Source organism: Aythya fuligula, chromosome 3 (assembly GCF_009819795.1).
Source record: "Aythya fuligula isolate bAytFul2 chromosome 3, bAytFul2.pri, whole genome shotgun sequence".
NCBI classification, from domain to species: Eukaryota; Metazoa; Chordata; class Aves; order Anseriformes; family Anatidae; genus Aythya; species Aythya fuligula.
Window position 1 is genome coordinate 117537985 of NC_045561.1, and position 14215 is coordinate 117552199.

At 49.7% G+C, this 14215-nt stretch overlaps 1 protein-coding gene across 4 annotated transcripts in view; it reads left to right on the forward strand.

The window, feature by feature from the left end:
- Nucleotides 1-1192: 1192 nt before the first annotated feature.
- NCOA1 (nuclear receptor coactivator 1) overlaps nt 1193-14215 on the forward strand; it is a 149804-nt gene continuing 136781 nt past the window's right edge. For all 4 annotated transcript variants that reach the window (XM_032185474.1, XM_032185477.1, XM_032185479.1 and 1 more), the window contains exon 1: nt 1193-1250. The gene's annotated coding sequence lies outside the window, so the exon portion shown is untranslated. The remainder of the gene's footprint in view (nt 1251-14215) is intronic.

Sequence of the window (14215 nt, forward strand, 5' to 3'; positions counted from 1 at the left end):
GCCAATTTGTTTGGTTGTAACAAACGCACTCTTCAAGGCCCCGGGGAATAAAGAGCCCCCACGGAGGAAAATGAGCCACCTGAAGCTCTGGTTTATTTTAACCATTCAGCCCATTGAGTTGTTTTGCCTCGTGACACGTAAGGTGTTTGGGGATTTCACAGCTCCACAGAGACGATGAATAATGTAACACCGCGCAGCCAGGATGCGAGAGAACAGTTGATGGAGCAATTGCGGCTGTTCCACTTGCAGCACTTTTAGGTGGAAACAGCAGAAAAAAATGCTTCAGATGAGACCGAGCATGGGGAGGTCTGCACGGGGCTGCCTGTCACCCCAGACCCCTCACTAAACTTTTTATTTTGGTGCCAACCGAAAATAGAGGTATTTTGGTGCTCTGCCTGCCTCGGAGGAGAGCAAGGCTAACTCAAGACGTAGGGCGGCCATCAGCTCTTCCTTGAAGCAGGGGATGAAGATTGGGAAAGCGAAGCTGGCGGGCGACTCGTGGCACCATGCTGGCAAGCAGGAGGGAGGCAAGAGCCTCCATGGGGCTCCGTGGGGAGTTAATGGAGGACGAGGCTGGGCTGGGTGGGCGTGTGGAGGATGAAGTGGTTGAGCTTTGTGTGACTAGTTAGAGACATAAAGATGGTTTGTGGTGGCGGGGCAGACGGAGGTAGCGAAACACCTGAGGCACACAGAGAGCAGGGCTCAGCCCCTCACCGCCATGACCGCTGCTAAGATGGCGCCCGGCTCCCCCCTCACCCCCTTCCCTCAGCCCAGGGGCGCCTCGGCGCCATGGGGCTGGGGGGGGCGGCAAGATGGCGGCTGAGGGAGGAGGAGGAGGAGGAGGAGGAGGAGAAAGGAGGAGAAGGAGGCGGCTTCCAGCGACGCCACCCCCCTCGTCCTCCATGCCCAGCTCCGCCCCGTCCCGCCGGGAGGGCTGAGCGAGCGGCGGAGCCCCGCAGCCTCCACCGCGCCGCCGAGGCAAGGGGCCCCGGGTGGCCGGGAGCCCCGCGCTAAGCGGGGGGAAGCGGGGCCCCCAGAAACAAGCCAGCCTCCATTCCCTTCCCTCCATAATTCCTCCTCCTCGTCCTCCTCTCAGCCGAAGAGCCGCAGCCTCCCCTTTTCCCCGGGGCCGCCCCCGCCGTCTCGGCCGGGGGAGTCGCTGTCGCCTTGAGCGACCGGCGGGGGTGGCGGTGGCGGCGGTGGTGGTGGGGAAGAGAGAGGCCGGAGGCTGCTGTCAGCCGGGCGGGCAGGTGAGTGGGGGCGGAAAGAGGGAAGGAGGAGGGAGAAGAAGAAGGAGGGAGAAGAAGAAGAAGAAGAAGAAGGAGGGAGAAGGGAGGGAGGGAGGGAGGGACGGAGGCCGGGGCACGCCGCTGCCCCGCCGCGCAGGCGGGGGTGTGTCCGGCTGGAGGCCGGGATTTGGGGTTGGTGGTGGTGGGGGGGGGGGGGGGGACACACAAATTACACACGCACACTGCACACATTGGGACTGCCCCTTCGGGAGCCTCCCCCCAGGCAGCTGTCATGGCTGGGAGGGGGGAGAAGAAGAGGGGGAGGATGGTGGAGGCACGGCCTCCCCCTGCACACCCCCCCCTACAGGGCTGCTATGGCGGCTGTGGGGGCCGATATACCACAAGGGGGGGGGGGGGGGGGTTGTGAGGCAGCGAGCCTCCCCCCCCCCCCCCTTTCCCCTTCATCCACCCCCCCCCCTTTTCCTTTCTTTTTTTTTTTTTTTTTTTTTTGGAAGATTTAATGATAAAAGTTGAGGAAAATAAAGTGGAGGAGCAGTTTTCGAGCCCTCCTGATTTCCACGTCCCGGGGAAAGATGGCTGAAGGGAAAAGGAGGGCGCCGGCCTCTTTTTTTTGGGGGGGGGGGGGGGGTGGAAAAGGGGATGGGGGTGAGCCTCGGACCCCCCCCATCTCTTGGGGAGGCCTCGGCGGCGCTGCTGGCGGTGACAGCTCTTTGTTTGCCTGCTGCATCCTCCTCAAATCCCCCCCCCCAAGCCCCAAATTTCCTCCTTTACCCCCCCATGTTGAGGCTGTGCCCCCCCCGAGGCCGGTCTCCCCCCCCCAGAGGGTTTTTTGGGGTGAGGGAGTTGGGCGCCGCTGGGGTTTTTATTGGGGGTAGGGGGAGGCTGGAGGTGGTTCGGAGGTATCGGGGGGGTTTTGGGGTGATTTCAGGCTGAAACGGGTCTGCTGTGGCGTGCTGGGTTTGGGGGAGACGGCAGCACCCCCCCCCAAAGGCAGGCAGCGACTTTGGGTGCCCATCACCCGCTGCCGTGTCCCTCAAACCTCCCCCTCGATCGCCTCCCGCAGCAGGTTCCCAAAATCTCCGCTGGGTTTGGGGTCTCGCTGGGGTTGGGGGGGAGAATATCTGACATTCGGCCGTCGGAAATCGGTGGCGGAAAAGCCGTTTCCTTCCGAGGGAGGCTGGCGGAGGCGCCGAGAGCCTCCAGTTTCCTAGGTGCGCTTTGACCTTTCGGCGGCCGAGAAGTGGGTCACGGCCGCGATGCCTCGCCGATGCTCTCCCGGATTCACAACCCCCCCCCCCAAAACCACCCTTTTTTTTGGGGGTGGGCGAAAAGGTGCGTGTGTGGGGGGGCTCCTTCCCTCCGGGCTGCTCTTTCGGCCCCCCGGGTGGCCGGTAGATGCCGAATTTTCGCTGCCCAAATAGGGCATAGCCAAAAAAAAAAAAAAAAAAGAGTGACACAGCAAAGGATATTGTAGCTGGAAATTCGGACCCGGGGGTGGGTGGTGCTTGCACGTTCCTTCGCCTCGTCTCGGGGCTCGGATTCTTTGTGTTGCTGGTTCAGCCTTTTAAAAAAAAAAAAAAAAAAGGAAAAAAAAAAAAAAAAAAGCCCTGGGTTGTGTGGGCTGGCAGGATATCCATATATACGCCTGTGCGTGCAATATTTGCGTGTGTGTGTTTGTATTTGTATCGATGAATGGAAGAGGGGTGTACCTGGTGAGTTCTAGGTGCAAGGTGCTCCTAGAAAAAAGGTGCTTCGTTGCCTCTTTTAGAGATGTGCTGTCCCACTGCAGTTTGGAAGCTGTGTTTCTCTGCCTGTATAACTTCAGTAAGTGTCCCCGTGCTCTAAACATCGCTTGCTTTTAGATAAAGTTTTGAAAATGTTGGATGCGGGACTGGCTGCGGCGCGTGGTGCACGTACAGCGATGAACCCAGGCCTCTGGCGCAGCAGCAGGGTGAGAAACGTGGTGAAGAAGGAAAAGCTGGGTGCAAAGCTGCTGATTTTCTGGGGAAGTGGCGAAGCCTTCCCACTCCGGAGGGCTGTTTGGTGGAAATGATTAAAGTTCAAGTTGCCACTTCAGGGGACAAACAGCTCTCGATGGTAGATAATAAACAGTAGTAGCTCTGGCAGCGCTCTACCTGGCTCGCAGCCGATGGGCATGATGAAATGTTAAATCTCAACTTATTTGCTCAAGATGGGTATCTGGCGTTTGAAACGTGTTGCCAAACAATATGGCAGCGCAAATCCCCGCTTCCAAAACAAATAGGCTCCCCGGGAAGGGAGCAGGAGGGGGGGGGGGGGGAAGCTGAGCGTTGGGGGAGGCGAGGAGGCCTTGGCTTCTTCCTCGCTAGTGGTTGACTTTGATTTCGGTGCTCATGTTTTCCCTGAGCCGTGCCCTCCGATAATGCTGAGACACATGCTCACAATTGCATGACTAATTCCCGTAATTAGTCATACACTTCCACTCTAGATTTATTGGAGTAGTGTCAGTGTCATTCTCACGTTGTAAAAGTCCGCGTCGGGGAGCATGTGCCCTCTGTTGACTTTCCTGTGGGCTCTCGCCACGGCTGTCGGGTGGGCTGCTGACAAACGCCGCTCGGCTGCCTTGCAGGAGAATATTTTCAGCAAACAGATCTGCTGGAGATCAGCACCTCGGCGCTCGCTAATCTTGAGTTGGGGGGGGGTTGTAATTTGCATGAGCCTTTGCAGGGGTTGTCAGAAACGAAGGTGTGAGCGCCGCTGCTAAAAATATCCCGGCTCCTGCATAAATAGTTTGCCGGTTGAAAAAAAAAAAAAAAAAAAAAAAAAAAAAGAGTGTATTTTGTAGAAGGAAACTATTTATGCTACAAGTTCTTCTTGTTTTGCTCGGTTGACTGCGTTTCTTTGAAGCGTGGTTCTTATCTCCTTGATCAAAGGGGAGGAATTAAAAAAAAAAAAAAAAAAAAGAAAAAAGAAAAAAGGGGGGGGTTTTAAAGTTAGATTCTTCCTTTAAAGACAGGGTTTGGGGCAGGAATGTCCCGGAGTTGCAGGCAAATATTTTAACGAGGTATTGCTGAAGGGCCGAGGCAGCGTGTAATACCCAGTAGCATGCGGCCACCCCTCCTGTATATACAGGCTTTAATTGTTGGCAGATGCAAACAAGTGATTTTTATTGGTGGTTATATGGTTATATGTTATTTGGATTGCTGCAGCACCTGGGAATCCTGGTCTGGGTTTGCAGCGGGGTAAGATTGGTGGAAAAATAGAGGAAAAGTGGACGCCGCGTCCAAAAACTTGAAGTCGGAGCCAAAGGCAAGAGGTGGAGGAGCAGAGCTGTGATGGGGAAGCAACTGGATGGTGCTGGGCAGCAGGACGGGAGTCACAGCAGCCTAAATTTTGAGCGTTTTGGTTTCGTTTTAGATAATATTGCAGCAGAAGAGTGCTTTATGGCCCGTTGGGAAGGGATGGTGCAGGAAAAGGGGCAGGAGGCGGTGATGTGCGAGCCCCTGGTGCTGTTTGAGCTCATCCAGCTCCTTGGGCTGGGGAGGATTTGCACGAGTGGCTCTGCTGACAGGGCAGAGGTGTAGCAGGGAGCGTCTGAGAGCAGCCAGGGAGCCTTTAACCTCTCCCCCTGATGCAGCAGGACCCGAAATAGTTCGTTTGTCTGTAGCTGTGATGTTAAAAATTCCGGCTCACTCGTGAGCACCGTCGCATTTTGCACCCAGAGCCTGGCGCGTGAGAGTCGGGCTGGCTCAGAACAGGTTTGTAGCACCACAGCAGCGTCCCCGTGGGATGATGACCACCCGAAACGCCGTCCCACACCAAAAGCTTCCAACCCAAAGCGCTCGGAGGCTTCTGAGCCCCGGCCCGAGCATTGAGGATGTGTCAGCGCCGCACGGTTTGCCTGCGCCCCTGTCATTTACAAAAGGCAGATCTGCTGAACTGGTTTGGAGGTTCTGTAAGCCTGAACTAATTTACCTGACTGGGAATGTAGGTTAGAAACTAGGCTTCGCTTGGCTTTGGGCTAGAGCCAATGCGCTCTGCGGGGAGAATGCAGGCTCGATAGCTTCTGCGCTGATCATCCTGCGATGCTTTTCCTCCTCGTTCCCTTGAAAGACAGGTAGGCTCTTGTGTGGTTGACCCAGTTGCTCGGGAAGCAAGCCCAGCATATCTCGGCACCAGGAGCAGTGGGACGTTTCCCTTAGGGTGCCCTCGGGGGAGTTGGAAAAAGTCAGGATGTGGTTTTGGGGCTGGACCTTGGATGCGCTTGGAATGGAGGTGCTGCCCCGACGAGGTCGCCGTGCCCAAACGAGGTAGGTCTGTAAAGCAGCGTGGGTAAATCTTTGTGTGGATGCTCCTAAACCTCTTCAAACCTGATTTAGTTTGTTCTGTGAGCTGAGGCAGGCTGTCCTGGTGGTCAGTTTTAAACCAGCGTGTCCACGCTGAGGTTTGCCTTGTCTTAGATGCGAGTCGGAGCTGCAGGAAGGTGATCTAGGAAAGGAAAACAGCGCAGGCAACATCTAAATCAACAATTTGCTGGCTTGCCTTGGTTAGTGAACTCTCCGGTACCCATATTTTGCTCTAAAGAGCTATAAATTGTCAGCTTACAGCTTCCACAGATGAGTGGAGTGGTTGTGGGATGCGTTGGCACCCTTCTGCGGAGGAAAAAGGGATCCGTAAGCACCAGGTCCTGCTTTAAACAAGTGTCAGAAATGTCCCAGTCGAGGCTGATCCTGCAGCTAGCTATTTTGAAACAAAAAAAAATCATTAAAATGTCTATTTTTGAGCTATTTATGTGTATTCTGTGTTTATTTTGAACGATATGTCGTGGAATATGCCATGAAACGAGCTGAGAACCGGGTTTCTTTGGATTCGGTTTTTGTTTTCCTTTTCTAATTCGACATCTGAAACTCCAAGGGTCTCTTTCTTTTGGGTTTGCAGCACGCAACGACTCGAAAAATAAAGCAGCATGGCAGGCGAGGCAAGAAGGCTTGGTTCTTGTATTCCTAGGATGAAAAGAGGGACGAGGAACTGTTTCAAAACCAAACAAAATCAGCAGCTTTCCTACAGACGTGCAGCTCAGGCCTTGATTATGAACAGAGGGATGTGTTTAGAATCACAACACTGCTCTGAGTTTGAAAGGTATCGCACGGCCTCCAAATGGGTCGGTGCTGACAGCGTTATACACCTAACATTAGGGTTTTCTCCTGTGCTGGCTTTGGGAAATAAGAGCCCCAGGAGCAGGGAGAGCTCCCAACCCCCAGCAAAGCGATCCATTCCCTGTCCAGGGATCTCAGAGTCGTGCTCGTTGTTTCAATAATAAATAAAAAAATAAAGTTGGTATTATAATTTTCCAGTGAAACCGTGCACCGAGGGTTTAAAAATGAAAGCTGAAAATATTTTTCTCTCGTTTTTCCCCTTTTCTGTTGGCATTGTATAACTCCTGGATTGAAAGAAATAGGAGAGGAAAGCCCTGAAGTTTTCAGGCCATTAAATCAATTAAATTCATGTGTAAAGCGCACAAGAAATCTCACAGCTTGGACTCCTTAACTTCTCTTTCTTCTTATTTCTTGTAAACAGCATACTTCTAACCGATCCGCCCTCTCTTCTCTCCCCCAGAGCCTGTGTTTTGCTCTTAATCTGAGACTTTACATCCAGTTTTATCAACACACTTCAAAGGTCTTGAAGAAGTTGAGAGATGAGCTTTTTACTGGAAGTGCTATTCAAGCCTCGGTCTTTGAAGTTCTTGTTTAAAAAAAGTCTGACTAACCTGCAAAGGATTTTGACACATGCTCGTGACCAGTTCTTTTAAATCATACTGGAAAAATTGTGCCTGGAAATAAACACGCCGGAGTTCAACCTGTTGTAGGCTGGGCGTGGGAGCTTCACCCCTTTTGTCTTTCTTGCACTTCTCGGACGTGGTTGCTGACAAGGAGAGTCCTGGGTCTTGCGGCTCGTTCTGTAAACAGCTGGCTGCTTCTTTCTCTTTTATGAGCGGAGATTTCCAAGCAGGATGAGTTCCCCAGGCTTTTCTTCCCTGCTCCCGACGCGCTCAGCGGAGAGGCGGAGAGCAGGCGAGTGGTTTTTAACGATGGGAGATGCCGCGTTAGGATTTCAGGCGTGATAACTGGGCACTCTGGAAACATTTACAGGACAAACATTTATAGTAGGAGCCATGCTGCATTCTCGTATGACTCCTAAGTTCAGATTTAACAGTGAAGTGCTGCGTGCACGATGCTGTTACGCGTGAAACTGGAGCGTTTACAAGGTGCTTGTATCTCAACTTAGGTGAAGCTGAGCGCAAAGTCCCGGTGTTTATTGAGATGTAATCAGTCAGAAGCCTAATTGTCGGTAGGTAGAATTTCCTGGAGTGGATTCGAAGTGTAAAATAGCTCAGTTTGTGTCTCCAAATGTCATTTTAAGGGTGCTGGTTCACGGAAAAAGGGAGAGCTGGTGGTGAAGCACCGCGGTACGTACACCTCTGAGACTCCTGGGGTAGGAACAAGGACTTGAGCTAGCTCTGCCTCAGCAGCATGCAACTCTTGCTTTCTTTTCAATTAAGGCTTTAATTTAAATTAAGGCTTGTGTTTGTACTGTCTGCAGGCTTTCTTGGTACTCCTGTCTTCATTCTAGTGTCCACACAGTTATTTTTCAATAGAGGTTACTCTTAACACTTCATAGTAAAAATACTTGTATGTGAATTTTCTCTGGGTGCGTGAAATTGCGTTCATAGATTCATATTTTGTTGTAATCAACTTTTTTTTGCACACCAAAAGCAGTGGAAGCCGTGCTATCCCGGCACCTCTGACAGCTGGATTAATAGTCACGTCCTTAACCTTTCGAGCAGTTTGCCCAGACTCGACGATGTTGGCATGAAGTTCTGTTTTTTGAAGATGCAGTGGCGATAATCCCTTTGAAGGCCCAAAGTAAATAAAAGAAAAAGCTTTAATGAATTCAAAAATGTCATTGAAAATAGCATTTGGCCCGATTTTGCACTTTTATTGTTGTTGGAAAAGGAAACCATACAGTATATACAAAGCTTGCTGTATGGAAAATGTAGTGTAACCATGGGAAGTGTAACTTAATCTAGTTTATTTTTCAGATTCAGTGAAAATGAAAAAAATAAACTACCTAAATTGTATTAATTAAGTCTGTTTCGATGTGACAATGTGATAATTTAATAGAGTTTCCTGGTACTTCTGTGGATGAAGTATGTTTAAATACGGCATATAAAAAAACAAAACAAAACAATTTGTTATTGCAGGCTAGAACCAAAACCTGGGAAGTTTAACTAAAAAAGCGATCTAGTTTGTGAAGCTGAACATTTCTAAAGTTAGGAAAAACAGATGCAACTGTAATTATAATTTTGTAGCCACATGATATTTTTCCATAGATTCTCTGACTTATTCACTGTATGGGTTGGACCAGCAAAGGGGAACGGATTAAGGTTGCACAGATGATCATAAATCTGTTACTCTATAATTTTTAGTGCTTGTTTTTTTTGCAACCTACTTAATTTTCTCCTAATGTTTTTAGATGATAAGCTGCTTCGTGCTGTTAATTTTTGATATGAACTGAGCATCGCACGTGCGCTGGCTACATTTTGTAATGCCCCTACAAGACAAAAAAAATAATCAATAAATCCTGGGTTTTTGCTCCCATTTTCCAGGTGAATAAAACAGAATCATCGAAATTTAATAATTTACCCAAGTAGCAGGGTGTTCCTGAAAGGTAAAAAGCACTTGACAGGTTACTCTCAAGCACCCGGAATGCTCGACCACTCGACTTGTGTACGTGGATTTATTAAATTGGGTGCAACTTGCCTGGGGTTTGCCAGCAGCCCTCAAGAGGCTTGGCTTCAGCAATCTCTGCGTTGCTGACAAGTGGCCCTGCTGACAGGCATCCCATGGCTTTCGTTTTGGAGAGCAGAGGTTCCCAAAATGCTGCGTGCAGATGCCCCTGGTACAGGGAGCACCTCAGAATTGGGGTGGTTTTGGGATATGGAGGGGGTAACTCCTGGTTTTGCGGGACCCTTGTGGGGAGCCTGTCTTGATTTCTGTGTCTGGGGGGAGTGAGGGTGAGGATGGGTGGTGGAGATTTGGGGCTGGGGGTGCTGGAGGAGAGATGATGAGAGCCAGGTTTTGTGTCCTCGGTGGTGGAGGATGGCGTGTGCTGCTTGGGTGGGGTGGGGATGACAGCGGGGTTCTCATTTTGGGCTGTGTAATCGCAGAATCCCAGAGTGGTTTGGGGTGGGAGAGACCTTAAAGATCATCAAATTGCATCCCCTTGCCATAGGGACACCTGCCCCCAACCCCATCCAGCCTGGCCTTGGGCACTGCCAGGGATGGGGCACCCCCAGCTCCTGGGGGCAGCCTGCAACAGGGCCCCACCACCCTCATAGTGACAAATTTCTTCTTCATCATCCTCGGGGCCTCCTCTGGGCCCCTCTCCAGCAGCTCCACGTCCTCCCGGTGCTGGGCCTGGAGCTGAGCTCGGGGCTGCAGGTGGGGAGTGGGTGGGAAGGTACCGAGCCAAATCCTGCCGCCGAGAAATGTCATCCAGCAGCAGGGAAGATCTGCCCGGGGAGAAGGCAAAAAGCAGAAACACGTCGCTGCTGATACGGCCTCCCCAAAAATCCCCACGGCTTTAGTTCCCTGACGTGGGGCAGGCCCGCTCGCTCATCGCCGTGCGTGCGAGGAGGTGCCCGCACTTGAACGCTTGCCCCAGAATATGTGATCGCAGAGATAGCCCAGACGTCTTGAAAACTGTTTTAAGTAACCCTGAAAGCTTTTTGAGGAGGTGTGTTAAAAGCAAGAAGCGTGCTTTTCCTCTTGGGTTTCCTTCGGGTTGCTGGAAAATACCTATGGTTGGTAATTCATCTGTTTGGCGGGGAAATAAACTTTCAGGGGTTTGTAAGAACGGTTTAAATGAATCTCCTTGAGCGAGGTTGAAGTTTCATTGGGGTAGGCTTAAAGTGTGAGGGGAAAATGCACAGAACAGCCATTAAAAAATAAAACGAATCCAAAAAACCCCAGCCTAAACCCAAAAAATACCAGCCTGGAAATATTTCCCTCCCTCTGTGCCGCCCCTTAGCCTGCTGCCCGGGGGATCCTCGATGCTGAAACTGCCAGGGGTTGCTGCAGTCTGGTGCTTGGTGGCATAGCACTGACAGGACGAGAGCATTGCTGCAACCTGGGCTTGTCTTGCTGCAAATTCAGGAGCTTTGAGAGCTCCTGCTGGCGGAGAACAAGCCTCTTGCTGTCCAGTCTGCTGGGGATTTTTGCTAAGTGCGCCGTCTCCACGGGGTAGGAAAATATTCCCGTTTCCCAGGTTGGCACGGGCTTGTGGGGAGGTATGGAGCTGCGGTGTTTGACCTTTGTACCTGCGTGTAGGTTTCGGTTTAAGTCTCCTAATCTGCCACGGCAATATAATCTTAATTGGTTTGCTACGAGATTTCTTCAGATAGGGCTCCCAGAGCGCGAGGAGTGAGCATGAACTGCTCGAAGACAGAGGAGCCGAGTTGGGTTCGAGCTGTTCGAAAGCCTTCGGTTCAGAGATAAGCTCGTATTTTACATCCTGATCAGCGAGTTCTAATGAGATTTGGAGCACTAAATGAGTTCTCAGCTAACCCACAGAATGATGCATGCGGCTCATCACGGAGCCATTGTTCTCAGCAGCCCTCGCTGCTGAAATCATTTAGGGAATTGTGCTACGCTGCGAGCTGGCTTTCATCAGCAAGTGGTTCCACCTTCGGAAGATGACTTCAGGAGACAGAAGGCATTTCTCAACGTCCACGCAGATTTCTGCATAAGGGAAGTAGCCCTGGTGCTCCTAGCAGGGGGAAAAAAAGAGCTATCTGGAAGTTCAGACACGTGAACAGGCTGTAGGATTAAGTGTTCTCTGGTGCGACGAGTGGGAGCCGTGTCTTCCAAGTGCTGGAAATTTCTAAAAGGCTGTTCTGTTTCTCCATCAGGAGGAGATAATGAAAGAGGACGAGCGAGGAAGGGGCATGCTGGAGAATACAAGCATGAAGAGCAGAGTAAGAGCTGTGAAAATGGGATGGGCTTTACGCCAGGGCTGAGAGGAGCCCTGTGCTTTGCTGCACCGGTGGCAGGGTGCTCGTGCCCTGGCAGGCTGCAATGCAAGCATCTGCTATTTTGACTCTTAGACATATCCAAAGTCAAGGATTTTAATTTTTTGTCATGTTTTAGCAGAGGTTTTTCAGTTCCTGGGATGGCTGAAGCGGTCTCCCGACGCAGCAGTTGGGTTCTTGAACTCTGTGCAGTGGGGTCTGGAGAGCACCACGTGGCAGAGGTGGAATAAAACAGTAGAAAACAGCCAGGGGAAGGCACTGAGATGCTCTGCAAGGGTTTGATCACGTAGGTAAAAAGGCATCAGGCAAATTTGTATTGTAAAAGCTCCTCATCTGAGCCTTCAGCTCTTCCTGTCCCTCCCGTTTTACAGAGATTGTCAAAACTGGCGGTGGTCTTTGTCCTCTTCTGCAACCCGTTGTGTTTTCAGAAATGGCTTTTTTTTTCTTTTTTTCTCTCTTTTTTTTTTTCCTCCCTGAGTATTGAAACCCAGCTTTGTTTATTCCCGGCTCATTTCCTACTTTGCTGTGTAAGGCTACCACGTCTTCAGTTCAAGGTCCCTGAAAATGTTATGAATAGCCTTATCTCTGCAGGCTCCTTGAATGCATCACAAGTTCTGGGTACCTGGCCGGTTTGAACCTCATCCTCATTTTAAAAAAAAGAAGAAAAACCCTTATCTTTCTTTTCTGAAGTGACCTATTAGAATTCTCCCGTGGCAGAAAATTAGTATGCGTGGACTCGGAGTCACTCGGAGATGTGCCTGCCTAATGCACGGGCACAGATTTGCTAAAGAAACACAGCTAGCCGGATCGAAATCACTAGATATTGCTGTCTATAGAACCATTTATCTATTTTTTTTTTCTTTTTTCCTCCTTCTCACTGCCGGGTACAGCTGCTGGACCTAATTTTAATACCTATTTCTGTCATTTATGCTATGAAATGATAACAGGATTATTAAAACATTATCTGCAGAGTCAATACGGGAGAGTTTGAACCAGCTGTGGTGACTGCTGGTGTTCAGACGGAGGATGCGCTGCAATTTGATAAAGAACATTTTATGTTTCGTGGCTCTGAGATGCCTCGAAACCTGATTTTTCAGCTTATTAAGTAATTTTCTTGTCCTTTGTGATTTTTCTCCTAACAAAAACTAACAAGTATCTCACTTCCCTGTATCGAGGATTAATAAGCTGATGGCAAAGCGCTTGGAGCATAGCTGCAAAACACAGCTAAGTGGAACTTAAAGCAAAATCTTTGCTTTTCAAAAGGGGAAGAGTGGAAATCGCCTCCCCCTTCTCCCATCACCAGCACTGCTGGGCTTCGCACCACCATCGGCCACCCTCGTACTGCTCTGGACAAGGGCTCAAATGGATTTCTTTTCCTTTATTTCCTTCTGTCAAAGGAGTGGATTCTCCCTAAAAATCAAGCCCTCGTTAGAGAGGAGGAGAAAGTCTATAAAGCACTGTCTTCGCGCTCGCTTTGGAATCACAATTGCTCCTGCTGAGCTTCTGAGATAGACTTGAAAAGGCATCTTGGCTTGCATTATAGGTTAACCCAAATAAACGTTTAGTAAGTAATAGCAGTAATTAGTATTTATAATGAGGTAGTAACAGGCAACCTGAATTAGCCCAAGCTCCCATTGTGCCTGGAACTAAACAAACAAATAAGCTACTTAGGGAGGGACTGCCGTGATCCAAGTGTATTTGTCATTTCTTGTAATAAGTCTAAAATACATTGTAACGTGAGGCTCGGTGCACCTTTTTTTTTTTAGTCACGTAAGCGTAATCTTTATTAATATACGCCGCCTGCTTTTTGCTTACCTTGATCCCTCTTGGGTTGGCATACCCAAATTGTGCTTAATTTCAGCCTTCAGCTGCCTTTAAGTTCAAATGCTCCTGGTTGCGAGGTGTGGTGCGCTTGGGAGATGTCACGTAAGGACTTAGGGACTGCAGCCGTGCTTCCTGCTAGCAAGCTTGTCATTAAGGACTTTCAGATTGCAATTAAATCAGCAGTTTTCGTAGGCATGAAGCGTTGAGCTAAATATTTGAGTAACAGTCTAGTGAATATTTGCAGTAAAAAATGAGGAAAAATGGTTGAACACCTTCCTTTTTTTTTTTTTTTCTCTAAAAATTTTTTCTCCTTTTTCAGTCCTAGTTACACTTTGATGTTAGCATGGATAAGTCTTTGGGCCATGGATCTTATGCAGCCACAACGGTTTAGCAGAAGTTTTGAGGAAATATTTCAATATTTAGACCTTTGTTGTGACAGTGGCTTTGGGCGAGCTGTGCTCTACAGCAGAGCTGGGCAAATACGGCCGTCACGGTATCCACATAATTACAAAATCTGGTGTTATCGTTGTGTTTTCGTGGAGGTTCGTTCGGTTACTACCCAGCCACTTCTTTAATATGTGCTACATAAGTACAGGGAAGTATTTTAATAGTCAACTTGAGCATTATTAACTATTTTTCATGCAAGCCTAATTTACGGAAGCTGGTGCTATCTATTAAACACCCGCGCGCTTACAGCCTGTCCCAGATGAGTAATTTACGGCCGTGGCAGAGACTTCTAAATATTTAAGGATGTGATAAAAAACGTTGCCTAAATAATCTTATAATCTTCCTGCCTTCCCAGTGCCGAAATGCCCGAGCTGTTGCCTCTACGGGCAGCCACTCTTGGGTAGCTGTAAACACCGGTGTGGATTGGTTTTATTGTAAGGTAAGGACACTTATCCTACTAGGAGTAGTAGGAAGGTACGTAGAAGTAGGAGGATGAAGAAGGAAGGATGAAGAAGGATGAAGAAGGAAGCTCGATGGCACGAGCCTTGGTCAATGGCTCGCTTTTGTTTCCTGCCCTCGCTCGCTGCACGGGCTCACGCTCAAGCTGTTGCTCTGAATCTGAAAT